The sequence below is a fragment of the Carassius auratus genome, chromosome 34, assembly GCF_003368295.1.
Source record: "Carassius auratus strain Wakin chromosome 34, ASM336829v1, whole genome shotgun sequence".
NCBI lineage: Eukaryota > Metazoa > Chordata > Actinopteri > Cypriniformes > Cyprinidae > Carassius > Carassius auratus.
In genome coordinates this window covers 26,097,540-26,116,413 of record NC_039276.1, presented here as the reverse complement: position 1 = coordinate 26,116,413, position 18,874 = coordinate 26,097,540, and the positions used below count along the sequence as shown (strand labels likewise).

Sequence of the window (18,874 nt, the reverse complement as noted above, 5' to 3'; positions counted from 1 at the left end):
GGCACGAGAGGGACTCCATTTGTTTAGGTCTTGTTTTGCTTTATCTCACTGCCGTCTCCCCCTCCCCCCTCTCCTCGTCTGAAGGCTGGAGTCAATGTGCTCCTGCAGGATGTGAACGGGAACGTTCCACTCGACTACACCACAGAGGGGACGGAAAGCAGCTACATCCTCATCAGACACCTGGAGGAGAATGGTAGGGTCCTTCATTCATTTGGTTTCCTAATTTACCAGTTTGTATGACTAAACAAATGCATAACTAGGACCTGGAGGTTTATATTATTACTATTATTTTATGATATTATTATAATTGTACCATTGATAACTTGATTACTAGGAACACCTGTTCAATTTCTCATTAATGCAATTATCTAATCAACCAATCACATGGCAGTTGCTTCAATGCATTTAGGGGTGAGGTCCTGGTCAAGACAATCTCCTGAACTCCAAACTGAATGTCAGAATGGGGAAAAAAGTGATTTAATCCATTTTGAGCGTGGCATGGTTGTTGGTGCCAGACGGGCCGGTCTGAGTATTTCACAATCTGCTCAGTTACTGGGATTTTCACCCACAACCATTTCTAGGGTTTACAAAGAATGGTGTGAAAAGGGAAAAACATCCAGTATGTGGCAGTCCTGTGGGCGAAAATGCCTTGTTGATGCTAGAGGTCAGAGGAGAATGGGCCGACTGATTCAAGCTGATAGAAGAGCAACTTTGACTGAAATAACCACTCGTTACAACCGACGTATGCAGCAAAGCATTGGTGAAGCCACAACACGCACAACCTTGAGGCGGATGGGCTACAACAGCAGAAGACCCCACCGGGTACCACTCATCTCCACTACAAATAGGAAAAAGAGGCTACAATTTGCACAAACTCACCAAAATTGGACAGTTGAAGACTGGAAAAATGTTGCCTGGTCTGATGAGTCTCAATTTCTGTTAAGACGTTCAGATGGTATAGTCAGAATTTGGTGTAAACCGAAGGAGAACATGGATCCATCATGCCTTGTTACCACTGTGCAGACTGGTGGTGGGGGTGTAATGGTGTGGGGGATGTTTTCTTGGCACACTTTAGGCCCCTTAGTGCCAATTGGGCATCGTTTAAATTCCACGGCCTACCTGAGCATTGTTTCTGACCATGTCCATCCATAGATGGTTTTGTAAACGCCTCAATAGATGCTAGGATACTTTTGCTCTTTGTTGACTGAAACTGCAGCAGTTGTTTTTCATCTTGTCTTTTGTAGGACACATTCTGGTATAGATTTTTGTGTGACACCATGTTCCCCATTGCTCACGCGTAAATAATAAAGCAGTCCTGCCAACTGATAACCACACAGATATATTTCTACTGACTTAACCGTATACAGTCATACCGTTCAACTGTATTGTTAACAGTCATCCATTCTGTCAGCTCACATGCTGGATGTAGTAAGAGTCACTTTAGCCTGCTAATCAATCCAGAGAAAAACACACTTCTCTGGGCTGCTGTCACAGAGTTTGTTTATCATTACAGCCAAGACTCTGACTATCTTAGCACGGCCTACTTCACATCTTCTGCTACTGCTGATCTGATGCTTTGTCTAATAGACAGTTGACACTAAATGAGGACACCGAGAGAGATCCCATCCCATCTGATCCCATACATCGACAAATAAAAGATTTGTCCTGAACTCCTGTGTGTCCATCATCTGCGTCTCAGTTCTGTACCTGTCTGTGCATTTGTTAGGAGTGGACATGAGCTCTATGCACCAGATGAAGACCCAGCGCTCATCCACCATGTTGTCTGACGTGAAGCAGCTGGTCAGCGGCGGGGGCAGCGTCAATCAACAGAATGATGACGGGGTCACGCTGGTGAGAAAATACATGAATCTCAAAATGTGTAACTGTTCTGACAGTCTGTGTAATGAGTACAGATGGTGATTTGAATTGGAAGGAAACATCACATGCGAAGTGTTTGTCTGTGTTTGCAGCTACACATCGCCAGTGCCAGTGGTTATAAGGAGGTGGTGTCTGTGCTGCTGGAGAATGGGGCAGACGTCCATGTGTCTGACAACAACTACTGGACACCCTTACATCTGGCTGCCAAATATGGGCAGGTACATACCTTACATGGCATTACATATCACTTCCTGATGGACACTTACTCTGGAAATCACTGGACTGAACCAGGGCTTTGCAACTGTAGGCACATGACTGATGGATCAATACAATCAATAAATTGTTTTCTTCAGGTATTTTAGGAATGTATTTACATGCCAAACCCCGTTCAGTGATAATTACATTTGATCTGTTAAAATTTGTTTATATTAAATTAGTTTTTGTTGTGTTGCAAATTAATATAATGTAATTGCATGCCAGACTGTCTTTGGCAGTAATTGTTCCTTTTATTAAATATAAACCTAAAATACATGCATATTACATTTGATTTGTAGTGCTATACAAATTAATAAACAAATCTATAAGTAAACTTAAAAAATAAAATAAAAAAACAACCTGCTAAGCTGCATCTTGCAGCAATTCTGTCCTTAAAGATATAAAGTAAGAGACTGTAATAACATAAACCATATTACATTAATTCATAGTGTTATACAAATAAACAAACGTTTTAATTTATTTTAGTAGAATAAATAAATGTTGCCCAGGACATGACAAACGTTCAGGCGAATTTGAATTTGCATGAGTGTAATGTGCTATATTTCCTGTGCTTTTGTGTTTAGCTTTTTTATCAGATTGCCGTTCACGGTCTGTGGAATGTATTGATATCAGAGTTATCGTAGACCAAATGCAGTTCATTAATTCACCCTCCCTTCCTGTTTCTGATTAATGAGACTTCAGGATTGCATTGATTTTACCAGTCCTCTGCCAGATGCACTCGAGCTCTGAGGACCATATGAAGTACTAATGTGTTTTATATGAGTTGTATAACAGCACTTGTGCCGGGGGAGATTGATTTCTAGAGAGGGTGAACCTGCTGACATGGTCAAATATTTGATAACGTTTCAGGATGCTGATGAGGAGAATGTTCCTTCTTTCTTCTTCTTTGTTCTTTTTGTCCCTCAGGATACGCTTGCATACAATACATACCCACCATTCTGTTTTTCTGTTTCCTTTTGTGAGGATAATGTTTTTAGATAGCACTTTTACATCCCAGTGCAATGTCTAGTTTTTCTCGCCATTTCTTATGTTTTCTTCTTACGTTAGGGTTAGGGTGGTGCATTAGAAAAGGGGCTCATCTCCTGTTTCCAAAATGCATCACAAAGTGCTTGAGAAAGCTGTAAACTAATTCCACATTGCACAAGGTGCAAACAACCTTACGCCTGTTTCACACACACTCCGTCTGCAGTGCATATGCGTTGCGTATATTTTTTACGCACCCATGTTAACGGATTCCAGCGATCACGCGGTTGCGGTCCGTCAGTGCGTTCCAGGAGCGTTGTGTCTGCAGCAGTGCAGCGATCGTTCATGTACCAAATAGCGGACTGCAAACGCAACCTGTATGAAAGCATAATGAGTCCATGCTGCTTCAGCACCACATATGAAACGCACACGGACTGCATACACACTGCAGATGGAGTATGTGTGAAACAGGTGTGCGTCTTGTATAGGTTTCCATTGGGAAGCTTTAAAAAAAAAAAAACTAAATTCTTTCAAGCAAACCCAGCGGCATCTTAGCTGCATCCATGTTAGCATGTCACGTCACGTGTAGGCATACACACAGTTTCGAAGACTCGTTTTCGCCCCCTACAGGTTCGGTTAAGTATACATCCATGCTAAAATATCAAGGTGAAAGTCATCATAGCTCGCGTAGTATAGACTCCCAACCCTACTTTGAGAATAGATTAACGGCCATATTGTTTTTTATCGCACGATAAGAGTCTCCCGTCAACGCAGCGCGTTAACACCAATAATGGCGATGCACATGAAACATTGCCGTTTCCAGTTTAAATGAAAACTTGAGGCAGTAAAACTCCTACGGCTTTTATTTATTTCCACAAAAAGTATGATCTAAAGGATTATTCATTGCACAATATTGTATTATGACTGCAAAACTATTTTACTTGCTGCATTTAAAAATCAGTACTTAATATCTACGTAGAAGGAAGTTAAAATAGCATCATTGCTTCAGCGAATGCATTTTTATATAATTTTTGCATTTATTAACACTATCGGGTAATTTAAGGATTGGGTTTAGTGTAGGGGGTATTTCCAACACGATTGAAACATGAACTTTTGGTGACACTCACCGGACATTTGGAATCTGAACAACCACAATATGTACAGTACCTGAAGCAATGCAGCAATACCTGCCTGTATCAATGTAATAAAAACATGTCAGGGACACTGAATGATTGTTTGAGCGCCACTCAATGGACGTTTCACTTTGAAACTGCAGTGAAACATGCAGTAAGGTACGTAATATCAGTGTTGCAGAAATTTCAACACATGTATGTTTTTGTTTTTTTGTTTTTTTTATCAAATATACATTAAAATGTGTCATACACACACACACACACACACACACATACTCACAATTACAGTTTCACTTCAGCACTGTTAGCTGGAAACACTGTTATCTGTACATTACATGCAGTAAACAGTGGAGATCATTGTAAACGGTGGGGATACAGTATTACACCCACCATCAATCAAATGCACTTTCTTTCCCACAGTGGTGAGTAAATATATAATATTTACCAGTCACTGTGGTGGGAAACTTTTTACACAAAAGCCTCGATTGTTAAAAGCTAGTGTGAGACAGTGACACACTCTTGTTGAAGTAACACCTATGAGTATATTATGAGAAACTGGCGAAATAAAAGCTGGCAAAGCGTGTGTCTGATTGACTGTTTGTCTTGATCTTCAAGCTTTTTTGCATTCTGTCTTTTCTGCCACAATTTTGGTTGCACATTTCCATGCATGTCAGAGGTTTTCAAAAAATATATGTATTTTTTTTGCCTGACGTGCACTTGAGCCTTGAAGAGGTTCACAAAAGATGCACATTATGAACTTAAGCAACCAAGGTTTGCTTCCTGACATTTTGCTTTTATATTATATTCCTTTCTTATAGATGAATAAACGAATGAATTAATCAATCAACCAATCAGTTAATTAAAATGAAAGCTATTAAGAATCCAGTAGTCTTTGCCATAATTTATGATATAAGTCATAAACTACTCAAACTACTTCAAAACTATGAATAGTTCACTTACAGTTTGTAAGCTGAAATACATATTCAATATTAAACAAATCACACACTTCATCTTAAACCCTGTAATTTCTGCCATTCGTAATGAAGTCAGCCATCTGGCAAGTTGTTCTGTTGTATTTACTCCCTAAAGCTGTTTTTGAGTTTACCTTGGATGCGCACACACACATGCATACATAATACATCAAAACCATGCCTTCACGTCATGCATGTTTTACACACACAGCCACACACACTTCTGCAGCACGACTCCAGTGTGTCTGAGTCTGACCTACTGTGATATAGTGCAGTAACAGCATTAAATGCATAAGTAAGCAAATGTAGATAAATCTGGCTGTGTATCTGTGTGCAAGCTGCAGCTAATGAACACAGTGCTGGAGGAGGGAATGTGAGGAGTTTGGCACTGGAGGCAGGAGCAGAGCTGATCAGCTGATGCTGTAGATTTAGACTCAGAGCTGATGGATGCAGACATCTTTTTTTTTTTTTTTGAGTTCTCAAGTCATTGAGTTGTATGTGTGTGTGTGTGTGTGTGTTTGTGTCCCTACAGACCCACATTGTGAACCAGCTGTTGAAGCACAAAGCAGATCCTACTCTTCTGAACTGCAACCAGGACAAGCCCTCAGGTACGAACACACACAACATGTCAGTGACTGATGTTGATATCTAGAAGGAGCTGGCCATGTTTCACCACAGAGTGTAAAGAAAAAAAGAAAAAAAAAATTTGAGAAAAAAAAAAAAGACTTTTCAAGACAATCTCTGAAATGCCTGTAAGTACCATGGTGCGTTATTTTTTTTATTTTATTTTCTGCAGCTCATAGCTTTATGTATTCTGTGTGTCTTTGTGCAATATAAAACTAAACATACACTAGCAGTGCCGAAGCAGCATCATCTCCCTGACTGAAGCTACAGTCCAAAAATACACTCGCACTTGAAGACATGTCATCAATCATCACACGTCATGGAGGAAGAGTTACTAGCTGTATTTATACTGGTTTGTGCAGAATAGGAAAAAAGAAGCCAAAATATACAGTATACGTATATATATGAGGAGGACATTTATTTATTTCAGTCTTTCTAACCCTAAAGGACTTGAATGGAAGTGTATCTGGTGTAACTAAAGATTATATTGTAACAGTTATATTGTGGCATCACTGTCACTATCTATGTGTTACACTTTTGTGCTCCAGCGTTTAAGTGTGTTAGACTGTTATTCCTCTCTAGAGCTTTCTGTTGGGTGTGAAATGTTTCATAGCTGAGCAGATTCATTCAGTTCTCTGTTTGCTCTGATGTCTGTGGAACTGCTTCCACTAGCCTGTGGCTCTGGATGGTTTAGGTTACAACTACTGTCACAGCTAATTGAAGCCAAGAGGCTTAAAGGGAAATATAGTGAGAAACAAGATTTTGCATTTAAACAAAAAGAAAAAGAAAGAAAGGAAAATAATTGGATATGCTGTGACTACATTAATATCCATTTAAAAACTCTCAAACAATTCATTTATAGAAACTTACCTGCAAAAAAAAAAAAAAAAAAAAAAACTTATAGGAAAACAATTTGTTGCTTTTGTGTCATGTGAGGAACAGCGGGGGCTGACCTACAGAGGGATGAGGGAGTAAATCGATTGGGCCCCAGGGAAAATCATGGCTCAAAATGATATTATAAATGTGTCTTTAGTCAGTGATACACACTTTTGACTTCCAGTAAGAAGATTTCGATATTGACCCACTGTGACTTTTGTGTTTACAGATATGGCTGCTACTGAGCAGATTGCAGAGATGTTGATGAGAGCAGAGGAATTCTGGGTACAGAGACAAACAGACCCCTCGGCTCCACCTCCTCAATCAGAAGAGCACTGCACAGATGCCATCCAGGACAGCAGCCTGCCTTTAAAGAAACTGTATGTACAGGTTACAGACACACCGTTTATGATTCAGAGAATGTGTTGCCAATCCATGGACTTGAACGCTCTAGATTTGAGAGAGTTCAGTTCTTGGCAGGAAGTGATTAGCAAATTTAGACTGACATTCTGGCTAAGATGACCTTCCTAGGCTAGTAGGTATATAGTGAAATTATATATTTATATCAGGATTTGAAATGAGCAGGGGCTCGAGGTAAAAATGCCACCAAAGTGACTAAAAATTCCTCAAAATTCAACATAATGCCCCAGTATGGATACATATAATGTACATTTTATATGTAACATGTTATAAACATTCAATATTAGTAAACGTTATTATTAAATAGAAAGTTTTTTACATTTTTTTTCACCCTTAAATGCCAGCACCGTCAGCACAAGTTCTGTTAATAAAATGTTAATAAGCTACTGCAGAACATTGTGCATCTTCAAGAAACACAATGGTGTTTGTTACTGAATGAATCCACGTTTTTGAACAAATCAGTCGAGCAAATGATTCAGTGACACATTTATCCAGTCAGTTACTTGCTTTGCTTCTGAATGAATCCGCTATTATGAATGAATCGTTTGAATGAATGATCCAATGATGGTGTTTTTATTTTCATATATAAAGTACCATTTAATTTTCTAATAATTTAAAATAATAATAATAATAATATTTTTATATATATATATATATATATATATATATATATATATATATATATATATATATATATATATATATATATATATATATATATATATATATATATATATATATATAATATTATTATTATTATTTATTTTATTTTTTTTTTCTTCCTTCAGGGCTACTATGGCTCTTCCAATCTCTAGAAGGGACAGTTTGTTGGAGAAGGAGGCCATGTTCAGGGACTCAGGAGGAGCTCTGACACAGCAGCCTTCACTTGATAACGGGCTGGATGGATCATATCCCAGCGCTGCAGGAAAACTGGAGCAGGTCAGAAGAGACCTTTAAAGAATGTTTAAAAAAGTCTATAGTGTATATATTTTGGTCATTCATCTGAAACAAAGTATTACAGAGCATGCAAGCTCAGTTGCAAAGCACAGTGACATGCTTCCATGTACAGTACACCATTTAAGGCATCATAGGTAGGATTTTAGGTTGCATGCTACCCTGAAAGTCTAGGTTATATTATATGGTTTAAATATTCACAAGATTCTATAAACTGAACCAATACATTCACTTGCACAAATAATGCGTTCTATACTGATCTTGCAGGTTCAGAGTGATTTGTCTTGTTCCCAACGGGTAATAGGGAGAAACGAGTAACATCTAATACACTTAAATCTCGTTTCACCACAGCGGGTTTGGGATTAATGCGTTTGAGAAAGTCCTGGCCTGCTATTGGAGAGCAGCAAGTAGAATCAGTCATTGTTTGGAAGTAGAGAGCCTCAGTAATCTATCCCACTGCACACGCTGACCCCCCTCACCCTGAGAGTGACCCCTGACCTCTGAAGAAAATCAGTTCTCTTACTCTCAGGCCTGCAGTGCTGTATAGTTAAGTGGATGTGTGTTTTTTTTTTTTTTTTGTGTCAACATTTACAATGCATTTACACTACTATTGAAAGGTTTGGGGTCAGTATGATTTGTATTTTTTTTTACTGAATGCTTGCTAAATTTAATTTTGCAAGGGTGCACTAAATTGAACAGAAGTGATAGTAAATACCTTTAAAATGTTACACAGTTTTGCTAATCGTATCGGCAGAGACTGTTTCCTGTGATCGACGATCTGTCACCGGCTCCAAAAGTCCTGATCGGAGCATCCTTAATCATAAGCAATGTTTTTGTGTTTCAGGTGAAACTAATGCCTCCTGCTCCTAATGATGACCTTGCATCCCTCAGTGAGCTCACAGACAGCAGCCTGCTCTACGAGATGCAGAAGCGGTTTGCTAATGACCAGATATATGTACGTAGATACACAAACACATACACAATCATTGGGCTATAATGAGGCATGCAGTTGGTTAGTCAGAATTATGTGTTAATAAAGCCTCAAGTCGAGAATAAACACACAGTTAGAACTAAGGCTGTCACTTTTAGTTCGAAAATCGATTGCACAATCGATCCCACCAACCAAAAAAAGTTTTGAAAATGAAAATAAGGAATCGATTTTAACCAAATATGTACACTATTCATTTTAAAATAATTATACAATTAAAAAATATAGATGTAACAAAACTCACAAACAAGCGGAAAAAGAAAATAAAGAATTCAGAAAGTGCAGTATGTGTTGCGAAAGCTAGACAGAAAACTCCAGCAGTTTCACGCGCCTATAAGACTCAGTGACGTCGAAAGCGACCTCTTATGCTGCATTCACACCAAACGCGAATAGTGAGTGTGGCGCGAATGATTTCAATGTTAAGTCAATGTAAAAACGCGTTTACGCGCGTCTGGAGGTCTCGCGGCGCGGTATACATGAATTCGCCTCATTCTCACATCTAGTTACAGGAGATTCTGAGTTATGAAAAGGACCGCTGCAAGCTGACAGCGACCGGCTTTTGTGATGGAAAATTGGCAGTAATACCCCCACCTTGCGCAGCTGTACATGAGTGTCCCTGGGACATCAGTGCGGTCGGAGCGCGTCTTCTCAAAAGCTGGCCATACAGTGAATAAAAAACACTCTGCTCTGGACCCCGAAAATGTTGATCGACTTGTTTTCCAATAAATTTGTAATGGACTTAGCCTTTTTGCGCATTTCATGCCTGCCTAGTGCCGCCTAGCCTAAGTGTCAGTTACGTTCAATAAAAAAAAAAAAACACACATGGCCTGTTCTCAAGTCCATTTAAAGTTTCATTTTTTGAACAGTTGTTTGAAATGGATTGAATCATTATTTAAAATAATCTTGGAGATTTTTGAATTGCCTAAATCATAAATGCAGCTGGGTTGAAGCCTGCAGTGATGTTTTTCTTTTGTTATGGCAGCCGTCCCCTCTGAATACATATTTTTTCGAGAATGTTGCACTCCTGTTGCTGTTTGTTATTCTGCACGAAACTTCATGCCAATAAATAATAAATATTGCTGACTTGTGCGTTTCCAGCGCTCTCTTAACGTTCGTCCATTATTTGACGTTGAAAAAGGAAATGTTTTTTTTTTTTTTAGACATGGAAAATCGATTTTACAATCGATTCAATGAACACTTATGTCTATAAAATCGAAAATGTTTTTTTCACAAAAGTGACAGCCCTAGTTATAACCCCAGGCCTCAGTCTAGCCTTTCATTCCCTGTCTTAACTCAGTCTGAAAGAGCTGATGTCCGGATTCTGGCCTCTATCCTACACTCTGTGGTCTTTCACCAAGCCATCCGGTCCAGTGTGCCTCACACACACACACACACACACACACACACTGCTGGATCTCTTGTCGTGAGGTCTTGGAGAGTGGCCAAGGCCTCTGATTGTAGCGTGGCCAGGGACTGGTGTTTGGATGGCAGCCCTCTAGGTCTCACTGTATTTAGGCCAAAGACTTGAGCCAGCCCTGGGGAGATGAAAAGACATTCTTACATTGACTCGCTGTTGACGGCTGCTGCTACTATTACCACAGTGGCTGTTCCTAATATAAATCTTGGCTACTGACATTTATTATACGTTATGATGCTACTATAATCCTACAGCTGTACTTAATCAATTATTCTCGATTATATCTCTGCCACCTCGGATACTGTCAATGCTATTGCTGCTATTCATTTTAAAGGGCCATATTATTATTATTTTAGCATTTCAGTATTATTAAAAGTCTATGTCCAGTACAAATTTAGCTAAGATTTCTCGCCCCAAAAACTGGTGGTTAAGTGTTATATTAAAAGTGTTGTTATATTAAAATGTTCTACTTTCTTCTGACTCTCAGAATTTAACAGTCTAGTTTTGCTGCTGACTTTTGTGAATAAAATCAGTCAACGATTGGCTTATGTTTTCATACAAGTGACTAAGAATGGCTTACCTGACTAACAATCTGTTGATTTGAACTATGTATTTGTGTCATCATTCAAACTTTCACAAAACTATTTTGTAGGTTATATTACAGTTTGTTTCTACATTACTATTTCCACTTCAGATGTGGGTGTATCATCAAAATGTGTGAATATTTTCTTTTTTTTCTTTTTTTTTTACCATACTTAAAATGTATGTGTGTGTGTGTGTGTGTGTGTGTGTGTGTGTGTATACAGTACAGACCAAAAGTTTGGAAACATTACTATTTTGAATGTTTTTGAAAGAAGTTTCTTCTGCTCATCAAGCCTGCATTTATTTGATCAAAAATACTGAAAAAAAATTAATATTGTTAAATATTATTACAATTTAAAATATTTTTTTTACATTTATTATACTTTAAATTATCATTTATTTCTGTGATGCAAAGCTGATTTTTTAGGATCATTATCACATGATCCTTTAGAAATCATTCTAATATGATGATTCATTATCAAAGCTGGAAACAGTTCTGCTGCTTAATATTTTTTCAGAACATGTGATACTTTTTTAGGATACTTTGATGAATAAAAAAAGAAGCTATGTTTTAAAAATATAAATATTTTGTAATAACAATATACACTACTGGTCAATAATTTGGGGTCAGTATTTTTTTTTCTTCTTTTTTTTAAAAATAAAATCAATACTTTTATTCAGCAAGGATGTGTTAAATTGATAAAGTGATAGTAAAGAAAATATATTATTAGAATTTTTTTTTTGAATAAATGCAATTCTTTTTAACCTTTTATTGATCAGATATATTAGACAGCAGAACTGTTTCCAACACTCATAATTAATCAGAATATTAGAATGATTTCTAAAGGATCATGTGATCGACTGATGTTACATGTGACACTGAAGCTGGAGGAATGATGCTGAAAATTCAGCTTTGCATCACAGGAATAAATTATTTTTTTTAAGTATATTCAAATAGAAAACTATTATTTTAAGTTGTAATAATATTTCACAAGATTACTGTTTTTTATCTGTATTTTTGATCAAATAAATGCAGGCTTGATGAGCAGAGGAAACTTATTTCAAAAACATTAAAAATAGTAATGTTTACAAACTTTTGGTCTGTATACACACACACACACACACACACACAAATGCACTTAAGGGCAATCTGAATGTTATGTTTTGGACACTTAATTTCATTTTAATTGCAATTAAATTAATGTATTATAATGTATTATACTTTTTTTATTTAAATTTAATTTAAATCCTTTTGGACCCACTTTAGTAGGGCTTCATGTGATTTCATAATTCTATAGTCATTTAAATATGGTCCAGGTGTACTGCTGTACGTACTGAGCATTTATAGTTGACTAAAATGGTGTCAGGTATTTAAAGATTTGCACTTAAATCGTTCATTTAGAATATTTAAATTACATTACCTTTAAATGCAGTATTGAATGACACTTAACTTTTAATAATAGTCAAGTACTTTACATGAGCTTCAGTGTGGTATGTTAAACTGAATGCTTTTATTTCAAAAGAGCTATTTTTAGGGTGGGCAATTCGTAAAAGCATCCACCCTTGCATGTTTATTCTGTTATTCTGTCCTAAAGAAGAGTTGTCTGTTCTTATGAATCAATTAAGAGTTTGATTATAAGAATAAATCCATTTCTATATTTATCCCCCTCCCCACCGTGGATCGTTGGAGCAGGCAGTAATGCCTGGCTGTCGACTACACACTGTGCTCGTTCATGACCGCTGCCAAATCTATGCTTAATGGCCACTGCTATTCCCACACTTTACAATGGGCCGTAATGAAGTCTCCCTACTGAGGCCGATATGGAGGGAGAGAGCAGAGATTGGGGCTTTTGTGTTACACTGTAATGGGGTCTAATGATATCTGTCATTAAGGCAATGATGGATAGAGATGGTGATGGTTACTGATCGTTTCTCGAGAGATGGAAAGAGTGAGAGATGATAGACATGCACTTTATAAGAGGGGATTGATCCATGTTTCCCTCAGCAGATGAGAAGTCCAGTCTGATGATGGTAGATATTTTCTAATAAGATCTAGTACTTCTTAAGAGTGCTCTCTGATCTCTGATCCCACTGAAAGTTGTGTCATAGTAAATGGGTAAAGCATGTTCTCTGTGAAAGTCCAGGTATGCCTGTGTGTCCATATTCATCAGACGTGCTGTGAAAGATTTGTGAGACTGACACTAAAAGGTTAGTGACCTTCAGGATGTGATTGAGAACACACTAGTATAACACAACAGCAACCTAGACATCTAATCCCAGGAGGCATTTCTGTCATCTCCGTGACCTGGAGCAAGAAATAAAGCTGGTGCAGCTGACCCTCTTGAGAGATAAATTAGCAGTTGGCCTGTACTGATACCCTCCGGACTCATGAGAGCACATTGTACCATACGAGTACGAGATCATTAAGAAATCTTACCAACCTCAGATTTTTGAATAATAGTGTAACTCGAAACAAATTTGCAGCTGAAACAAATATACTTGTGGATATCTAGATTACTAAGTGTATCAAACTACCGTATTTTCCGGACTATAAGCATACACTGTAAAAAAACATGGACGTAGTGTCCGTGACGTCACCCATAGACTCCTCAATAGCTGTTTTGAAGCCTAAAGTGTGCAGAGCGGGCCGTCGCCATCTTTGAAGCGCGTCACCGCGCGACTCTCCCGGATAATCGAAAATGGGCAAAAAGGCGGGAGCTGATTGCTGAAGCCACGCCCACCTATTGCGACTGCATTATCAGCAGCGGCAATCCACCTGTCACTCAAGTGGCCACGCCCTTAATTATGCAGAACTTTAAGGCTTAATATAATTTAAACGGATGAGTTATAAAAAAAATTCACCCCTCTCACAGTTGTCATGAAGGGCAAAATTGGCAATATAGACCAAAATCATTTTTTGAACCAGGCTGTAAACATGTTTTTTTCTGCTGTAAAGTTGGGCATTTTAACATGGGGAGTCTATGGGACTGACTCTCTTCTGCAGCCAGCCTCAAGTGGCCAGTCGATGAATTGCAGTTTTAGTCACTTCCTTATTGGCTTCACGAGAGAGAGCAGGAGGTTGCCGCTCGACTATAAGTCACACTTTTTTTCATAGTTTGGCTGGTCCTGCGACTTATAGTCAGGTGCGACTTATTTATCAAAATTTATTTGACATGAACCGAGAGAAATGAACCAAGAGAAATGAACCAAGATAAATAGAGCGCCCTCTCGTGGCTGTAGACGGTAATGTTTTCTCTTGGTTCTTGGTTCTAAAATAAATGCGACTTATATATGTTTTTTGTCCTCATCATGGCATATTTTTGGACTGATGCGACTTATAGTCCGAAAAAATACATCCACACAATACACACACCCATTGGGCAGCCATTTATATCAAACTGTGGTCATGTTGAGGCTTAAACTATAAAAAGTTAACCATGTGCACTTTTTTTCCCCTTTGTCTTTTCAGACCTACATTGGACACATTCTTCTCCTTTTTAACCCTTACAAGGACCTGCCCATCTACTCTAATCTCGTAAGTACAGAGACATGCATTCAGTGTTGTTTTTATGTCAAATAAATGTTTACTTTTCCAGCCGTATGATTTAGTGTTCATCTCTAACTAGAGAACATTTTAAGCTGTTCTCTTGTTCGCATTCTGTAAGCACAGCGCAGCACTTTCAATTCAAACAGGACTTGATCTTTTTATAAATAATGCATGGACTTCCTGACAGTGATCGCATATTCAACAAACAGCGCTCACTTCCTGTGCCCTCTTCATCTACCTATAAGATCCCCACTCCTCCTTCCTCTATTTATTTCTGTATCTTCCTTCGAGTTGTTTGAGGTCCTCAAGTTTAGCGTCCGTCCAGCCGGCCTGCCGTCTCCTCTGATACAGCTGGCTGTCCACAGAAAGGCAGAGTTGATGAGAGAACACTCAGGGACACACAGCATGTGCCACCCGCCGCTAAGAAATATAAAAGATGTCAAGATGACCATCTGCCTGCCGTAACGCTTTACTGGCACGTGAAGGGGAGCAGAGGAGTGGATCAAATGCACACACACTTTATAAACGATATGCAGCGGGTCCATTGGGGCATCTGTCCCATGTCGTTCCCTGCATCAGAGACTCATTTCAGGCATGATTTCTCCAGATTGGGGCTCAGAGTCAGACTGACGCATTGAGAGTGAAGGACATATGCACCGCCATCTGTGATGGCCTCAGACCCCATCATGCTCAGGTTACTTCACCTGACCCCCTTTATCATAAACTTTAATCCAGGTCTGTATATCAATCTCTGTCCTTCAGCACACAGCCTCCAAACTGTCCAAGTTTGTCAAGTCATAGCAGCTGGAGGCTAAATTCCACAATAAAGTGAAAGATGAAAAACAATCTAACCACAGTAAAGATCTGTTTGTGTGTGTATTTTTTTTTTTTTTTTTTTGTGTGTGTATGTATATGTGTGTTGTGGTCTTTTATTTAAATAAATGTTTTTTTCTTTAAAAAAACATGTATTTATTTGTTTTATGTATGTATTTATTTTGTTTGGTTTGTGTTTTGTTTTGTTTGAATTTGTTGTTTTATTATTATTAGTATTATTTTTAATCTGTGTTTTTGCTTTTTGTTTGCTTTGTTTTGTTTGAATTTTTTGTTTTTATTTAAAAAACGTTTGTTTTATTTTATTTTTTTTATCTGTGTTTTTAATTTTATTTGCTTTGGTTTTCTATGTGTGTGTATAAATGTGTTTTTGTGTTTGATGATGTTAAATGCTTTTTCTTTTTACGTGTTGTGTTTATCGTAATTGTTGTTGTTGTTTTTTTTTTTTTTTTGTTTTTTTTTATCCATTCAAAACATTGTACAGGCAGTGAAATTAGCCTCGATGCTGCCTTCAGACGATTGAGTTTCACAGTAGTTAAACAAAATGTCTAAATGTTAAACAAACATAGACTGTGACAAAGGCACACTGGCTCACATTGCATATATAATGCTTGTTGAGGCTATATTTTGTGTTATGAATACACCGCTTGTCTTGCCCACTCTTCCTATGTCCTTGCTGTGTCCTCTATGGCTCTGTTACAGCATGTGTGTTGTGTCTCAGTGGTAGATGGTAATTTCAGCATTAGCCTTTTTTCCCCAAATTGGGCTAAAATGTAGCTTATTCTGCATTGCTCGCACACACACACTAACACATAACCTTTCTGTTACTAACACCTAGAAATAAACCCAGACACTAAAACTGTAGTGTTGCTTAAGTTGTATTCTTGCTGTGTGAAGATATATTTTATATCTCAGGCTTTTAGCCTCATTCAGATCTAAATATGAAATCTCTCTTATTACTCGAGATCCAATGCTTCCACACTCAGTTATTTCACTTTTAGCCAGCAAGTGTAATGATTTAAATGTGCCATTCTTAAAAAACCTTGTTTATACGGCAACAAAGAAGAGCGTTCAAGTTGATTTCAGGTTTTTCTTTTCAGTGCCGTTTTAATTAAATTTGCATGAAAGCCACTTTGCTCAGCATCTTGTTTTCACCTGGACCCAAGAATCGAATCTCTGTGCAGAAAGTGGATATAAATGTTTAATAAGTGCGTGTAAATGCAATCACAGTTCACTATGCAGACAAATGTATTTCCAGAAGGCAAAAACAGATAGAGAGATGCAAGACCTGAAGTTATCTACAAAATAAAGTTTTAAATGTCTAAAGAGTGTTTAAACAGGCTTAACGTTAATTGCTTCAGGCTTAATTAACTTCAGGATCTTAATGCGCAGAGGTTTAGAAATAATCCTTGAAAGATATCAAACACTAATGAAGTGAACAGGTCGTGGGAAATTGGCAGTGTTCTGTAAATGCCTCTCTTTCTGTCTCTCAGGTCAGTCAGTTGTATCTGAGCTCCAGTGGTCGTCTGTGTTCCTCTCTCCCGCCTCATATCTTCTCTTCAGCCGAGCGTGCCTATCACATGATGCTGCAGGAGCGACGCCCACAGTGTTTCATCATCAGGTGCCACCCCTGTCATGCATTCTTCACATTTTCATGTTTTATTTGCACAGTCAGTAGTAAATTCACTGCACATTTTCTACCTTCTGTCATTTATGCACCAGCTTATAGTTTGGGAATAGCGGTCCACAGCTCAGTAAGTGATCCTGTGTTGGTGGAGAGGTTGAAATGAGGTCGTGTTAGAGATGCCTGCTCCCGTATTTGGGTAACACTGACTCCTGGATCACCCGAGCGGTTCTCGCTAAACGCTGTCATGGAGACAAATGTGCCAGGGACGGTGTAAATCCAAACCTGTTAAAAGCTCTCAGCGAGATTAATGGATGCAGGGGCAGCTGTGTAGCCCACGCTGTGTCCTGTCTTGCACTCCGGTCATCTCTGATTGCTTTTAAGTCCTGTTTCACATTCTGATGCTCCTCCACTGGCCCGAACTTGGTTTCGCTGAGCCAGACAGGATCTGACAGCTACTTTAATGCCCTTTCTGCGTGGGCTATCCATCACACCAACACACACACACACACACACTTGTCCTGCAGGTGAGGGCAGATCGCTGCAGAACCATGGAAAGAAAAGTGGCAGAATGCTAGTTTAAGGGGCTCTCAAACACACACACACACACCTACTCACTACTAGCTCAGCAATTCATTGCGCCCTTGAGTTCAGTTATATTTCAGAATTGGTTTCCAAAAAGAAATGGGAAAAAGGAAAGAAATAACATCAGACCCTCCAGGAAATGATTGGTGGGAGGCCAAATGACCTGCTCAAGGTCAATCATCTGCTCAAGACCGCTTTCTTCCATTCAGTCTCTCTGTGGCAGGTCTCTGCTAGCATCCAGGCTCTTCACACCGCGTGTTGAGATGCTAGTTATCACCGTGAGCTGTTTGACTGTGCTTTGTGACTCATTTTAAGAGGTCGTAACATTGAACAGTGCAGTAATTAATAAAGTTACTGTACCTCATCAAGAATATGAAGTGGGATGTATGGCAGTAATGAGACAAGATTCATCCCTGCCAAAGCCCTTGTTAGTTGTCAGGCTGTGGTGTGGAATAGCACCCTGTAAATATACTGCTAGAAATCAGATGACATCGCAAATCATTCACAGCTTTGAAAAAGATGCTGTAGCTTGCTAGCCTTTTTCTAAAACATGCTGATTAGCTAGACAGCATTTAAGGCGTCATAAATGTGCATCTGATGCAATCCCTGTTAAAAAAAGGTGATTATGCATGTCTTTTTGCGACTAAATTAAATGTAATTAAATTAATAAAATAGGAATAAAGCAACACTGATAAACTCTGCGCAATTATAAATGTACAAAAACATAAATAAATGTATACCAGCTTTTAAAACTTTGGGATTGGTTATTTATTTATCTAACTTTGGGATTGCTTGGTTGGTTATTTACCCAAATTACAGTTAAAACACTAATGTTGTTTAACATGTGTACTATTTCAGTGTATTTTAAAATGTAATTTATTTCTGTGATGCAAAGCTGAATTTTCAGCATCATTACTCCAGTCTTTAGCATCGCATGATCCTTCTGATAATCTTTCTGATATGCTGATATGGTCCCAAATAAATTATTATTATTTATATATCTTATTTCAGTATTAATATTTAATTTCCGCCAATAAAAGTACTAAGTATATTTGGTATTGCACTGTGTTTGAGATAGTAACAATGTACTATTCCACACAATATTAGTGAGTCTTCAGCTTAACAACTTTCCAATTTTAACTCTGTTGTATTTTGGGCATCTGTTGTAGAAGCTCATCCGTGACTGCTTTGGATTGACAGCAGTA

The 18,874-nt window shown here is 38.2% G+C and overlaps 1 pseudogene; it reads left to right on the top strand.

The window, feature by feature from the left end:
- Window positions 1-18,874, top strand: part of LOC113053642 (unconventional myosin-XVI-like) — a 161,010-nt pseudogene that overhangs the window by 65,924 nt on the left and 76,212 nt on the right.